Consider the following 14,813-nt stretch of genomic DNA (forward strand, 5'->3'; position numbering starts at 1 on the left):
GCACAATTATCGCCACTGAGAAACACTTTCTGGCCTTTATTGCTGACACATTCGTGTGTATAGGGCAAGTTCCATATTGACTTAATGTATCCTTTACCCAACCTTTCATACTGGCCTGCCTGTATATATTTTTGACAGAATTGAAACTGGAAAGTAGTTATCGGAATATTTATTATCCCATGTATTATCCATTCAATGACAGGTCGTTCTGACATTGTCAATGGTAATCTCTCAAGTTTTTCAATGCTCAGAATTGTATAGTCAGCACCCTTCTGTGCCAAACTGATTTGTTTATCAGTGAGGTTAAAGATATTAAATAATGACGTTGTGTTGATTAAACGCCAGGGCACATAGCCAGAACGCAAATTTTGTAACGTCCAGCCAAGCTGTACAATAGAACGCAATTGGGACTGACCGTGTTGTAACATCAGTAAGTCTTGCGATATTATATTGATTGCTGAAGACACAATGCTGTCCAGAGAATATATTCTGGAGGACAGAGTCATTAACCCATTGTCCACCACAGAAAGTGATTTTTCCAAATTAATACGGTCAATTTCCCGTATTTTTTATGCTGTCTCAATTTGAGTTACTTTCCAGACTTCGTTATAAGCTGCATATATAGAGGCCGCTATGAAACGTTTTTGACGCTGTTTGCGTGGTCCCAATATGAAATCACGCAAGTCAGCACCTTCTGTAAGTAAAGTTAGGTGTTGCTTAATTTCAGCCAGTGTGGACGTTTGTAGCCATTGAAGGCAGAGCTTGCCCACGCTGTAGGTGGTTACTATCCCTGGATGTTGTCTTTGGGAATATCTAGGGTCTGGCCTGGTCAATTTGAATCCCTGTATTTTGTTCAGGAATCTGTCTTGACAGTTATTTGTATCTGTGGGCCAGATCAACCATTTTTTCCATTCAGGATGTGTTCTGTTTTGGTTTAATATATGGTTTACGTCTATCTCAACATCTATAGAGCTATTACTGTTCACTGTTGGCTTTGGAATAGACGGTTTGTTCAAATCTTTGATTTTGGCTAAGCCAAGACAGGTAGTTTGTTGAATAGTGTTGTTCAAAAATATAATTTGTTCTGGGATCATGCAGGCTCTAAACAATGATTCTATACCTTGTACTTGCCAATCTCTTGTACCCCAAACAGTTTTTGCTTCAATATTATTGTTCCAGAAATCAAACCCAAATGTATTCATTTGTTCAAAGAATGAATCGGAATATATCAATTTTGTGTTTGTAAGCATGGTCTTCATACCTGTCTTATTTGACAATTTGAAATAAAATGTTTCTGCATCACTTGTGTTAAACCCTGAAAAGTATGAATATTTATCATAAAATGTTTTTGAGCTATCTTTTGGAGGAGTAGAACAATGTTCCCATTGGTTATAATTCAAAAATTTCTAGGTTGAGCAGATTTATGTAGATAATAGTTACCATAATGGTTGTAGCAGAACATCTGATCATAATTAGACGAACCCTGCAAATAATCATGTTCTGTAAATTTAGCAGACATCACAAGATCAGACATCATGTCATTAATACTTTCAAAGTCCCAATCATCCGCAAATGAGCTTGGTTTTACAAAGTCACTCAATGAGATCTTGAATTGGTGTGGATACTTCAGGATTTCAACCGGACCATATATTTCATAATCAGTTTTGTCCCATGCTACACCGCCTGGTATAGGATTGGCTGTGAAGTTTACTGAAGAAAGTTCTCTTTTCTCGATGTGTGAAGATGTGTGTGGTTTAAGGACCAAGTTGATTTTCTGGCTTGCTGTGTCCATTTTAGCATATTTCCCTTCAATGAAATGTCCCAAACATAGTACTAGGATGAGCCAAAGAATGAGGATAAATGCACCGAAGGCCACCCAAAATTCAATCCATGGAGAGATCAGATAGGTTTCTTTCAGCTGTTGAAAAAGTTCCTTAGCTTTGTCTTTAAAAGTTTTTGTTGATGGCTGTTTCTTTGCTTCACTCAGGTCTTCAGATGAATCATCGAAGTTGATGAAGTAGCCGGATGCTGTTCTGTCAATTGTTCCAATTGTTTTTGGATTTTGCTTTGTTTCATTAGCAAAGTCTGCAGTTACATCATCATAGGTTGTTGTTTCTTGATGAAAAGTTTTAATTTGGATTTTAAGAGGTTCAAGTTCCATTGCTTTATTGCATAGTCCTTGTTGATTCACTGTAGATTTCCCAAATGTGATCAGTCTTCCAGTTTGAGCCTCTGTATTCGTAGCAAACATTGGTGTTCTGCTACTTTTTGGGAGTCCACTTGGCCTACTGTTTGTTATCGGCCACATGATTGTGGTTTAACCAGGTCGATGGATACAACTCGGTTCTCCTTTTTACCAGCAAGGGGCGGTAGTACTACTGATCTTGTCCCGTTGACAGACACGACAGGAACTGCTTTTCTGTAAGAAGGCCCAAATTCCTTCTTTACCGCGATCTTCTCTCTGACTAGATCCCCGACTTTTGGAATCCAGACAGGCCTTGCTGGGACAGGTGGTTTCTCTTCAGTGGTTGTTGGCTGTTGTTTCAACTTTATGTTGCTCAGGTCTTTTCTTGTTTCATTTAAGTCCTGCAAAATAGCCAAACGATCTTTGATATCAAAGCTTTTGTCTTTAACCACTGAAGTCTGACTATCAAGATCTTGGATCATCATTCTAGTCCCGAACAATAGTTCGTACGGACTGAACCCTTTCAGAGAATTCCTTGGCAGGTTATTTAGACTACGTTGGACACTTATTAGATGTTTGACCCACCCAGCTCCCGAACCTAATACCTTTTCCGTTATAGATTGCTTTATGTCTTGGTTTTTTCTTTACACCATCCCGTATCCCTCAGGAAGGAAGTGAGAAGAGTCCCGCTATGCTATGCTCATTTGGCCATGCTTCCCCATAAGCTTGAAGGCTAAAAGGAATACATTAGTCAAAACGTAGCATGCTCCTAGCGTATATGCCATTATAGACTCGCAAATCTTTGTATAACAGTCCAGACGTCAGCCGAGCGCTGGGGTCTACATTATAAGTGAAAATTAGTCTTTTTATGTTAATATAACGCTTTATTTTTTTTCTCATGATGGGGGCTTTCTTATTGTTGTTGTTTATCTGGAGTGAAATGCCATGGCAATAGTCCTCCCCGCTCGCCACTGCGATCTCTATTGCAGTCTGGGCAGTTTTTTACAAAAATGTGATGATGCAGGCTCATGCCTGGCCACCAGTACACTGATTGTAATTCTTCCAGAGAATCTGTTTGTTTAAGGTGTCTGAGACCCTCACCCATATGTGCGTTTGCTATTAACAAGCCTCTCCTGTCCGTGTTTAGAATCACTCTATCCCCCACTCCAGGGATTCGAGCAAAAGGGACTGAGTTTGCATCGATTATGTATGTATAATTGAGTGGATAATTGATCGGTAGCGCCGAGCAGTCGCCTTTTGATGACGTTTTCACCGCCAGCACAGTTTCACCGTCAATGTATTTTACTGCACGCTTCTTTGTAGCTACGGAAGCCGGTTTAGTTGCTCCCGCTGTGGCTGTCTCAGCCAATGAATTCCCTGCAACGTGAACGCCATCACGCTGATGACTCAGTGAATGTATCACGTGAGTTTTTGGTAGTTCTTTCTGTAAAAGAACTACTTGTTCCCAAAGCACTTTTTGCTTTATTGTTGCACCTGTGTCATCTTTGTAACCGTTTTGAATCCATTTCTTCAAATCGTTATTGTATGTTTTGACGCAGTAATACGAATCGCACACAATAAGTGTTAGGAATTCGCGATCGGCATTATCTAGCGCCATTTTTAATGAAATTATTTCCGTTTGTTGTTCTGAATTATTTTCCACTGAGTGTGTTTTTGTAAGTAGAGGTCTTAATTTACCTCCGCGCCACACTTCTTTTACAATTTCGCATGTGGCCTTGTAAGCCAGCTCTCCCCAAACTGAGGGTTGAGCATGCCCGTCTGTATGTATTACACAGGCGTACTGTCGTAAGGGCAGAATGTCGATTGGCAGAGGGTATTCTTTCTCATATTCTAGATATTTTAATTCTTTCATTTCCGTGTCAAAATAGTATTTTACTTTGTCTGTAGCAACAGAATTTACCCATTGTATCCATTCTGGATTTAGTGCAGTTGTCGGTAAATTACATGGTGTTGTTAATGCCTCAAAAGCTGATTCTGCTGTTCTGACTGTAACCTGTCTACCGTCTGCTTGGTATTTTTCTTTTTCTACAGCTGTTTGAACCGCATGAACAATGTTTTCCTTAATGCTGTACCTTTTTTCAGCTTCTGTGTACAAATGTGATTTGTATGCTATTGGTACCTTCTCTCCCTCATTAGAGGTCAGGTATGTGAATCCGCATCTTCCTGGGATGACTCGAATCACAAGGTTGCGTGTGTTGTCACGTGTTTGTAATTTTGTTTTAATTAACATATCTGTTTGTAAAGATCTCAAAATTTCTGTGTGTTTTTGAGTCCAATTGATTCTTTTAAAATCTGGTTTTATTAGATCATAAAGGGGTTTGACCCTTTCTGCATAATTTATAATATAAGTTCTTCCGAAATTCAGGAAGCCTAGAATTGATTGTAGGTTTTTTAGTGTTCTGGGTGCTTGGATTACAGCACATTTCTCTAGGAAATTGTCAGCCAGGCTTTTGCCTTCACTTGATAGTTCATTTCCTAAAAACAGGACTGTTAGATGGGCAATTCTTGACTTTTTAAAGTTAAATTTGTAACCCTCTGCTGCGAACCCAAGTATTATGGTGTTCACTCTCTTCAAGTGAGTATCCAAGTCATCGTCTGTTAGATAGATGTCGTCGACATAAGATAATGCCTCGTCATCATAGGTTTGTAGTAACTCTGTTACCCTCGCTGAGAATAACCCTGGGCTGTTCTTGAACCCCTGGGGCAAACAACAGAAATTCTTTTGCGTGCCATTTAGTGAGAACGCCGTCAAATATCTGCTCTCTGGTGCTATATTTTGACAAAAGAAACCGTTAGAAATGTCTAAGGTTGTTTTGTATTTCTTGCGCACTATGTTATTCATTAGTGCAGCACTGTGCGAGTTTTGTACTGCAAATGTTTTGCAACATGAGTTAAGGTGTCTGTAGTCCAAAACAAGACAATATGAATTGTCTGGCTTGGAGACAGGAAACAAAGGGTTGTTCATTTGTGAGGTGCAAGTTTCAATCACCCCCTGGTATTCAAGTTGATCTAGGATCTCTTTTACCTGTTTTTTAGCTTCTTGCTTAATCGGGTACTGCCTCTGTGCAGTAGGTTGTGATTTTAACTGGATTTTGTGTGGAGGAGAGTCCTCATCCCATCCCATATGATTTTGATATAAGGCAGGAGCTTGAGCTACTGCCCACTTTCTTGCAAGTGTATATTTTTTATGAATTGGAATATGGTTTGAGAAGGCAGGCATAATTATTTCTTCGCCATGTGGGCACTCCCTGACAAACTCTGGAGGCCAGTCTTGTTCAGCTAGAAGGATGTCATAGCCCTTGGACAGATTATCCCAAAATAGTCCCCTTATTTTTCTAGTCTTATCCCCCTCTATACGTAATGTTATTTCATATATTTTATGAGGTTTGCTAACTCTGGTATCTGCAGTTTCCACCTGAATGTATTCATTCGTGTAAACTGTCTCCAGATGATTCATAAGTACTTTGCGCGCTATGCTCACTTCTGCTGCGCTGTCTAGCATTGTCTGAGCCCATTCTCCGTTTTTCAGCTGTGTCCTCAGTATTCTCGGCATTGTTGATTACTTTAATACTGGCTACCTTCTTTTTTGGAAATTTTAATTTTTTATTCAGATGAGCAGGTTCTTTGTCTTTGGACTTGACGTGCTCTTCCCTTGGTTCTGATCGTCCTCTTCTTTCCGATTTCTGCGAGGAAGTCTGAAAAGATTTAGAGGGACGTGTATCAATATCTTGATATCTATCAGGTTACTTTATATTATCCCGATTCCTAAGGTTGTATTTTTTCACAGAGGGCTCCCGTTGGGGAGACTTGCGTCCTTGGTCGGGAGATCTTTCTCTCTGCCAAGGAGATCTTCCTCTGGACTGGAATCTTTTTTCTTTAGGATTGGATTGTTTATTTCCATCCCAGCTCTTTTTTTGATTGTTTAAATTATTTTTTATAAATACCTTTTCAGGACTTTCAACTAGTTGGGGTTTCACTGGTATTCCACCCAAACTATCTCTTCCTAGTTCTTCATAGGATTTTTCTATGATTCTGGCAATTTCAGATGGTTGGTCTGCTATATTTGTCTCTTTTAACCTCTGGCGAATCGCCACATTTGCTGCTTCTCCCTTTATGTTGGCTAATAATATTGCCGAGACCTGCTTGAAATCTTTCAGTAGTTTCATACCGAGAGTTAAAGCGGGTTCTGGACCGTATTCATCTTGAATTTGTTTTAGTACATCTGGTATTACTGACAAGGATGGTACACCATGTGTTTTTATGTAAATGGAAGCAAAGACTGTTCCCCAAGTGTCACAGTCCTCCACATGTGGTGCGATTCCCATTGGGAGACAGATAGTCAGAATCCTATGTTTCTCAACAGGGGTGGTATCTGGAAACACCGCCTCTATTTGAGTGATTTTTTGTGCTAGCCAGAAAGGAATTTGTTCCCGTTTTGCGGGTACCTTACCTAGACAGGACTGTATGTTCTGAGGTGTAATTTTATTTGTGTTCCCCTGATGATTGGTCAGCTGTGGAATTTTAATTGCTGGTTGGATTGTTGAAGTCCGCATTACATATTGGACTAATTGTCTATGTATTTTTATTAATTGTTTTAGCTGTACTAAAAGCTCTGGTGCAGGCATTTCTTCAATGTCTGGATGTGGTGTATATCCGGCTAGGACCGGCCACGTTGCTCCTGGTCTACCTAGTGGACCGAGCCTGGTGATGTGATTATTATGTTTTAGGGCACCATAAAACAAGAGCAGGTGCTCTTGGAATTTGAGTGGTATTTCCACTTCCTCGAAAGGAGTGTACTCACTAGGAGGTTCCTCTATTTTGTAATAGTGGAAGTCCTTTGTTACAGCATTTGCTGCTGGAAAGTTTATCCATGAATAGAATACCTCTGTCTGCCGATATTCGTGTGCCTCAATTACAAATATGACTGTACCACCTCTTGGTGTCAGTCCATTTTCTATAAGTTTTAAGGTTATAGATTTCTTTATGTTGACCGGGATTAGTATTGCATTTGGGTCATTTTCCAGCAGAGTATTGTCTGCTTCTAGGAGTTCAGCTGCTAGTCTAACTGTCTCCCTTTCGTCTTCACTTTCTGTCATTTTACTGACAGAAAGGTTATTCTGTTTGTTTGCAGATCAGGTTTCTATGAAACAAAGATTAGATGCACAATATTTTGGAACAGTGTATCCTTCAACGTTGAATAAACCAAGAACCATACATAGGAGTCTCCTCCTGCGAGGTTTGGCGGATATGACCTTTCACCCACTCCAGACGTCTTTGGAGTATTATGGGAAAAAAAGGGGTTCTGTGTGAAAAAGCACGACTGAGTTACTCTAATGTCTTGCGTTAGTTTTATCGCCTATCCAAACGTTGGGCGCCATGTAGTGTAGTTCCTATTATCCCAATAGGCTCTGCGCATTTGAATAATATCTTCAATAGTATAGACCTAGGGCAGAGGTTAACTAGGTCTTCTACCGACGATATTAGACTTAAAGTTTTGTGTTTGCCAGCTAGCTCAGAGTTCACTAGAAACGTTCTCGAATAGGCAAGGAGGATTTTAACCTCCCTGGATAGACAAGAAGGGATTTAGTTTCTGAGAACCATAGAACATGACAACTTTGCTCTCCCCTAATCAAGAGTGTATCTCTAGAGTCGTGTGAAAACAATAGACAACTTATTTTACTCAGTCAGTACGTGCATTCTTAGTGTCACCAGTTTGTAGAGAAATAAGAGATGGGCGTGGTTCAATAAAAGATGTTATTTATTGATCAGTCTCTTTTCTCATACAAGAGAAATGAATCGCTAGTATTGCAATACTTGTAGTTAAGTAAAGTGCATACAGTAGAGACAGAATTATAAAATAATACTGTAAAAGCATTGATATGGTTTCTGAGCCATATGATACTTTAAAATGGATAAAATAGATACATACATATATACATTTGACTAATCATACTCAACTGGTGCTTCTAACTACGCCTACCCCAGTGTACCTGACCTAAGCCTAATACGTGGGCGGGAGTAGATAAGTAGCAGTTTAAGTTAAGTTTGTTTTGCCAAGGGACTGATTCGAAAATTCTCTGCAAGGGGTTATTCAGTTCTGTACCTGAGATCTAGAATGATGGAGGGCTGGTATCTCTTATCCCAGGTCTTGATATTCCAGCTGCCTGCGAGGGCTGCTTGGAAGCGCCGGAGCTGGATTTCTCGGCAGGAGAAAGGCAGCGTCTCGTTCTCAGCGCGTCAGGAAGGCGGGGCAGCGTCTGTGGGCTTCGCTCTCTGCTGGGCTCCTCAGCACGTCTCGCTGCTCCGATCTCGTCACCACCGCATGTGTTTGCTTAAGGCAATGTCGGTAATATTTATACCTGGAAGGTGCCGAGATTGACGTAAGGATGGACATATATACGTCAATAAGGATGTCATATGAACGGGCTCGTTCGCACATTCTTTGCTGAAGTTCTCGGTGAAATCAAAACAATGGCTATGGGAATTTCCCAGGTCGCAGTAGGTTTGATTTGTTTTGAGAACTCCGTATGCCTTATCAGGGGCTGGAGGAATATCGCTTGTCTAATTAGATGGCATGCGTTATGACCTAATCAGATAACGCGCTTCTGTGCCGTGGTGTGGCTTAATCAGATAACGGTTTTTGCACCGTTGGATGGCTGCTAGTTAATTATTAACCAAACCAGGGTCAGGAATAGGGGAATCGATACAGTACCTATAGGAATACATCACAAGAGAGGCGATGGTGGTTATGAAACTTTTTAATTCCTTTCAGATAATTGGGGCTGATTTATATCTCCAAAATCCTGCTCTGTTAAAAGTGATGTATAGGAGTCGTACCTGAAGTTTTACCTCTGAGGTTTTAGCCCAGGACTACTTAAAATATATTAGTGGGGGGCTGAGTAGCACTGTGGATAAAAACAGCTAGTTTCCCCAGAGGAACATCAGGGGTACAGCCTTGGTCTAGCTGATCTAGCTGGCTAAGTGAGCAGTCTACCCATCAGGGTTGAGAGCTTGGGGAATAATGTATTTTCTGCTGATTGTATTTGGCTCCTACCCATTTCTTTCTTTTTTGGTAAATTATCTTGTTTTTTTTCCCTCTATTTGGATGGGGAAGTGGCGGGGATGTTAGCTCCCTCTGGTGTCACCACATAGTCATGTTGCCTGATTGCTCGTATGGTGGTTGGGATGGGGGTGTACTGTAGTCGGGGGATGGGAGGGTGAGGGATGGGGGTGCTAGACAATTAATAGAAATACAACAGAGAAGTGTTATGAAGAAGGGAAGATTACATTTATTGGATAACTGGTGCTTAGAGAGAATGACTGGTGACCGGATGATGGATTTAAAAACAGGGAGAAAATAATAAAGATGAGAATCGCAACTGTGAATATTTGTGGCTTTAATGATAAGAAAAAGAGGTTCATAGTTGCTCTTGAGCTATAGGCTTTAGAGGAGAATATTATTTGTTCCAGGAGTTGCATATTGAAGGGTCACAATTGTCACTGTTAGATACGCTTCGTTATAAATTAGTTGGTGGGGCTTCGCAAGGGACACGTACTTTTGGGGTGTGAGTCCTAGCTCAAAGTGCATTAGGGTTTTTTACAGAAGTTCATTCTGACAGGCACAGGAGGTGGGTTATTGCAGAATATCACTCTCCTGTTAGAGAATGTATCTTATGCTTCGCTTTTGGGTTCATATCAGATGAGCCTGGGTTATTCGATGGGCTTTCCAATGAACTAGCATTGTGGCCACTCCCTATACATTTTTGTGGGCATTTCAATATTCATTTGCCAGCAAGTTGGTCATGTGAGGAGCATTTTAAATATTGCGGAAGGAAACCCAAGGCATTTCAGTCTCTTAGAGGGCTTTGTAAAGATTATGGGTTGTGAGATGTTTGACAGTCAAAGAGGCCTAAGGAAAAGGGATACACTTTTTTCTCCCTGCCACATCAGTCACATGCTCAATTAGATTTATTTTTTGTTTCTCATTTTTTTGCAGGCATGCGACAACAAAATATTCAGGTCATGTCTGACCATAACCCCCTAGTGCTGGAAATAAAGAATGGGGGTTTTGTCAAATGGGTTACCCATTGGGACTTTGAGAGAACTCAGGGGGTTTTGTCAAATGGGTTACCCATTGGGACTTTGAGCGAACTCCGCTAAGTAGCGAGGAATATTTGCTCCACATGAGCACATGAGGAAATGGATACTGACATTCCACAGGGAGAATCTGGGGAGCGGGATTTGGGGGAGAACCTACAGTTCACTCTAAGCAGGGGGAAAAAAGAAAAACAAAGACTGCAGGATCTTTATGCCACATTATCTGCTGAAAAAAGGAAGTTAATAATTGCCACACAACAGAAGAACAATATGCGAGAGGCGGAAATTGGTGTATCTCTAATGAAAGAAGCTATTAATGGGATAACAGCAACAAAAAAGCAGCAGATAAGTACACAGTGTGGAGCGAGAAAGCCTTCAAATGCAGTGAGCAAATTGGACATCATTTAGCCACCAGGGTGTGGCAGAAGGAAGGACAAAGTCAAGTGAAAGAAGAGATCCTGTTAGGGGCTTGGTTTCTGATCCGGCATGAATAAAGATGGCATTTGATGCATGCTATCAATCCTTATATTTGGAAACCATTAATGGTGAGGATGTAGTTTTATGTAATTATCTGGACTCGGTCCCACTTATTAGATTAAGTGAAGAAGAACAGGAGGACCTGGATGGGACCCCTTTGTGGGAAGAATTTTAGCTGCAGTCTCTGGTCTTTCTGCAGGCAAAGCTGCCTGCAATGACCCCATACCAGTTGAATTTGTATAGGGCATTAACACCAGAGATAGAAGACTGCCTAACCATGCTGCACAAATATTTAAAGGAACTAGTCGACATCACTCTTGGTCACTTGGAAAGATAGTTGTCTTTCCCAAGAAAAATAGGACTATATCGGAATTTAGCTCCTACAGATCAATTACTCTAAGGAATGAGGACTCCAAACTATATTCAACAATCATAGCCTCTCGCCTATCTCCAATTATCAGTAAGGTGGTATCTAGATGGCACCACATGTTTATACCTGGGAGAGGCACCACTGATCATATTAGATGGGTAGTTCCATCTTTGATGCCGCCCAGGTGGCAGGAGAACATATAGCTTTGATCCTGCTGGATGCAGAGAAAGCATTCAATAGGGTCTCCTGGCAATTTCAATGGGCTTTAATGAAGAGGGCAAATATTGAGCCAGAATTTTCACAAGCAGTTAAGGCATTATATTATAACCCAGAATCAAGAGTGTTCATTGCAGGAGAGCTCTCGGAGACTTGTAAGATCTCCCGGAGGGCTAGGCAGGGGTGCCCCATCTCATATCTTCTGTTAGCTTTGTATATAGACCCATTAATACGCAGGCTCGAGCAATATATTGGTATTCTGCCTATCTGTTTCGGAGGATGGGATACTAAATCCCTCGCTTATGAGGATGACATAGCGCTAGTGACCCCGGATCCAGCTACAAACCTGGTAGAGATAGAAAAATAGGCAACCAGTTTAGGACACATTTCCGGCTACATGTTAAATAAAAAAAACAGTAATTATTGTAAATAAAGGAGTTACTCTCACAGATACTCGTGTGGTAATAAGTGCAGTATACCAAGGAATAATTATTCCTTCTGACATAGAGGAAATTATCAAAGAAAATCTTGAACCCTTTATAGAAAAAGGGTACTTGTGCAGACTGAATAACCTGCACTTATCTCTAGTAGGGAGGTGCAGTGTAATTAAAATGTTTTTTTCCACAATTATTTTTATTTTTTTCTGTGCAATAGAGAATATATGGTTTAAGAGGTTAGAAGAGTTGATGTGATTTGTCTAGGCATACTCTAAACCTAGAAGTCTGTAAAAGTTTTGATACTTCCTACGGACATAGGAGGGTGAGGGTTCCCAAACAGTAAGCTATATTAGTGGGCCACCATGCTTCAAAATTGTTTGGTTTTATTGCAAGAAAAACCTTGGGTTCAAGTTGGGTCTGATGTTTTTCCCTCCCCCTTCAAGATACTAATAGGAGATGAGGCATGGGGAGGCCTTTGAAGACATATCAAATTTAGAGTACGTTTTAAGACCTTACAGAACGCTTTTAAAGTTTGGTGAGCTGTTGGTAAGTTACTAGGGATAGGTACACTAAATTTTTATATCCCAATAGGTAACAATGTGAGTTTACTGGCCATTCTTTCTGACCAATATGTGTTCAGTTGGGTAAAGGCTGGTTTAAATAGGATAGGGCTCTCTTTTCCTCCCCATGGGATTTATCTCATTTCTGGAACTCAAAAATGACTTTGATATTGGTCAAAAATATTTCTTAAAGTATCTTCAGGTAAGGGACTTTCTAACCCACAAGGGAGGAAGACCAGCAGGGTTGCAAAGGCTCAAATTAGTGGATCTATTGGTTAGGGGGCAATTGCCCCAAATTGGGGTTATCTATACCTTTCTTTAAAACTTTTGAAGGACGATCTAGATAAATACTCTCAGAAATGGCAGGAGAAATTGGCCACATCGGAATCTAGTTTCCTCAAATCCTTTTTATTGGCACAAACCAGTTTACTCTGCAATACCACAAAACTTGTTTTGATCCTTTATTACACTCACACTGGAATCATTAAATGGTGGGGCCGTAATGGGATCATGATGTCCTAAATGTCAGCAACGGGTGCCGATAGTGTACATATATGTGATACCTGTCGTGCATTATCAACTATCAAGGAAGAAATCACAGAACCTTTTAAGGAGAAATTAAATATGTGAATATCTTTGACACCTGCTGTGATTCTGTTGGGAATACCAGATGGGGAGAGATGTGTTAGAGGTACAGTCTTTTAGTTCTATTTATGAATATCTTTCTATTGTGTATTGCGTCGGCCTGGCTGGATATTAACCCACCCATTTTTCAGCAATGGCTAGCCTGTGGTAAATAAATAAATAATACCCTATTTTTGACTAGACTTATAGCATAACAGATAGCTCAATAAAATAAGAGTCAAGATTCGAGGTAGTAGGAGTTTCCGCAGGTTTATTACAGCATAAGGACAGGATCAGGACAACCTGCATAGAACGGGGGTAACGGGGCCCAGCATGACAACTGGGGCCCAGCAGCTGCTGGGGCTTGATCTGGGATGAGCGCGCCAACTTTTAATAACAATACATTGACTTATATACATAGCGCAAACACATAGCATTACATTGCAGTAGGCGTAGCAGTGGGTGGAGCAGAAGGCGTGACGCGTAGCAGTCGCGAAAGATAACAGTAAAAAGAGGTGTAACTGGGAGTATACATAGACATGTGATGCAAACGTAACAGAATATGTCATGAATGGGCGGAAACATAGGAGGGGGCTACCTAAGGAGCCGGGACCTCTAACCTAATGGTGCGCGAAAACTGGCAATGACGTGTTACTAGGAGAAGCTGGGGGCTACGAACTCTGTGCTAGGAGCAGAGACTAGAGTCTGGAGGGTCGGAGCGACATGTACCTAAACCCTATCTGGTATCTGATGTTTAGGGAACATGTTGATATAAACTAGGAGTCATGAGAGGAAAAGCTAACTTGACTCTAAGACTGGACCATGCATTATTCTACATGTAGTGCGTGATGAAGAATACTAAATGATCATTAAATACAGTATTTCTCTAACGTGGAGACGAGAAGGCTAGACAATGACGGAAACTATTGATGCAGTTCAGTAGCTCAGGAATGCAGAGAAGGAGGACTGAACTGATAACTGGAACTATAACATACTTTTGGCAGACTCAGAGGCAGAGCCAAGCTGCACCGGGCACTGCGAGGCAGGAAGTAAGTGAAAGGTCGAGGATACAGGTGGGGGCTGTATCGCTCCTCAGCGAGGCTTTCAGGAGACAGGAGCTGAATCTGATGTCCGGGCCCTGTTGAGGCCTGGAAACGGGGACTTTATAATGGAATAACGTGCACACTGGGAAACGTGGCAACGTAACTTTACATAGGCCTGATATTCGTAGTATTCACGAGGACTGGGAAAGGACATACCAGAGGTGGACACAACTGTAATTGCGTCATTAATCGGACATGGGGAATAACATATGCATATTGGTCATGCACACATAAAATATGATGGATGAGGCGTAGGGACACAGAACATGGCAAAATTTACTTTTCCACATTCCCTCCTTGTCACTACGTTTCCATCAGGAAACATCAATTTTCATGATACCGTCTATCATTTCATACAGTACCATTTGCTCGTCTCGAATTGTCTTGGAACGGGATTTAGAACGGGGCTTGGGACTAGGAATACAAGAGGTAGCACACATGCTGCAAATCGCAGGGCCACATTGTATACAGAGGCAGCAGCTAAATACGATCGCTACTGCAATACCTAAAAAGGACAGGACTTTCCATCCCCAGGCGGAAATTATATTCCAGAACCAACCGGACCATGTCCAGGTGCCTGGATCTTGGTGTAACAGATGGGCAATTTTATGGAGTCTGGTTATAGCTGAATAAACAGACGGCGCGTTATTTGGAATGAAAATGCAGCAACTAGATCCGATGACTCTACAGGCCCCGCCCCTATCGGCCAGTATGACGTCAAGG

This window comes from Lissotriton helveticus, chromosome 8, assembly GCF_964261635.1.
Source record: "Lissotriton helveticus chromosome 8, aLisHel1.1, whole genome shotgun sequence".
NCBI lineage: Eukaryota > Metazoa > Chordata > Amphibia > Caudata > Salamandridae > Lissotriton > Lissotriton helveticus.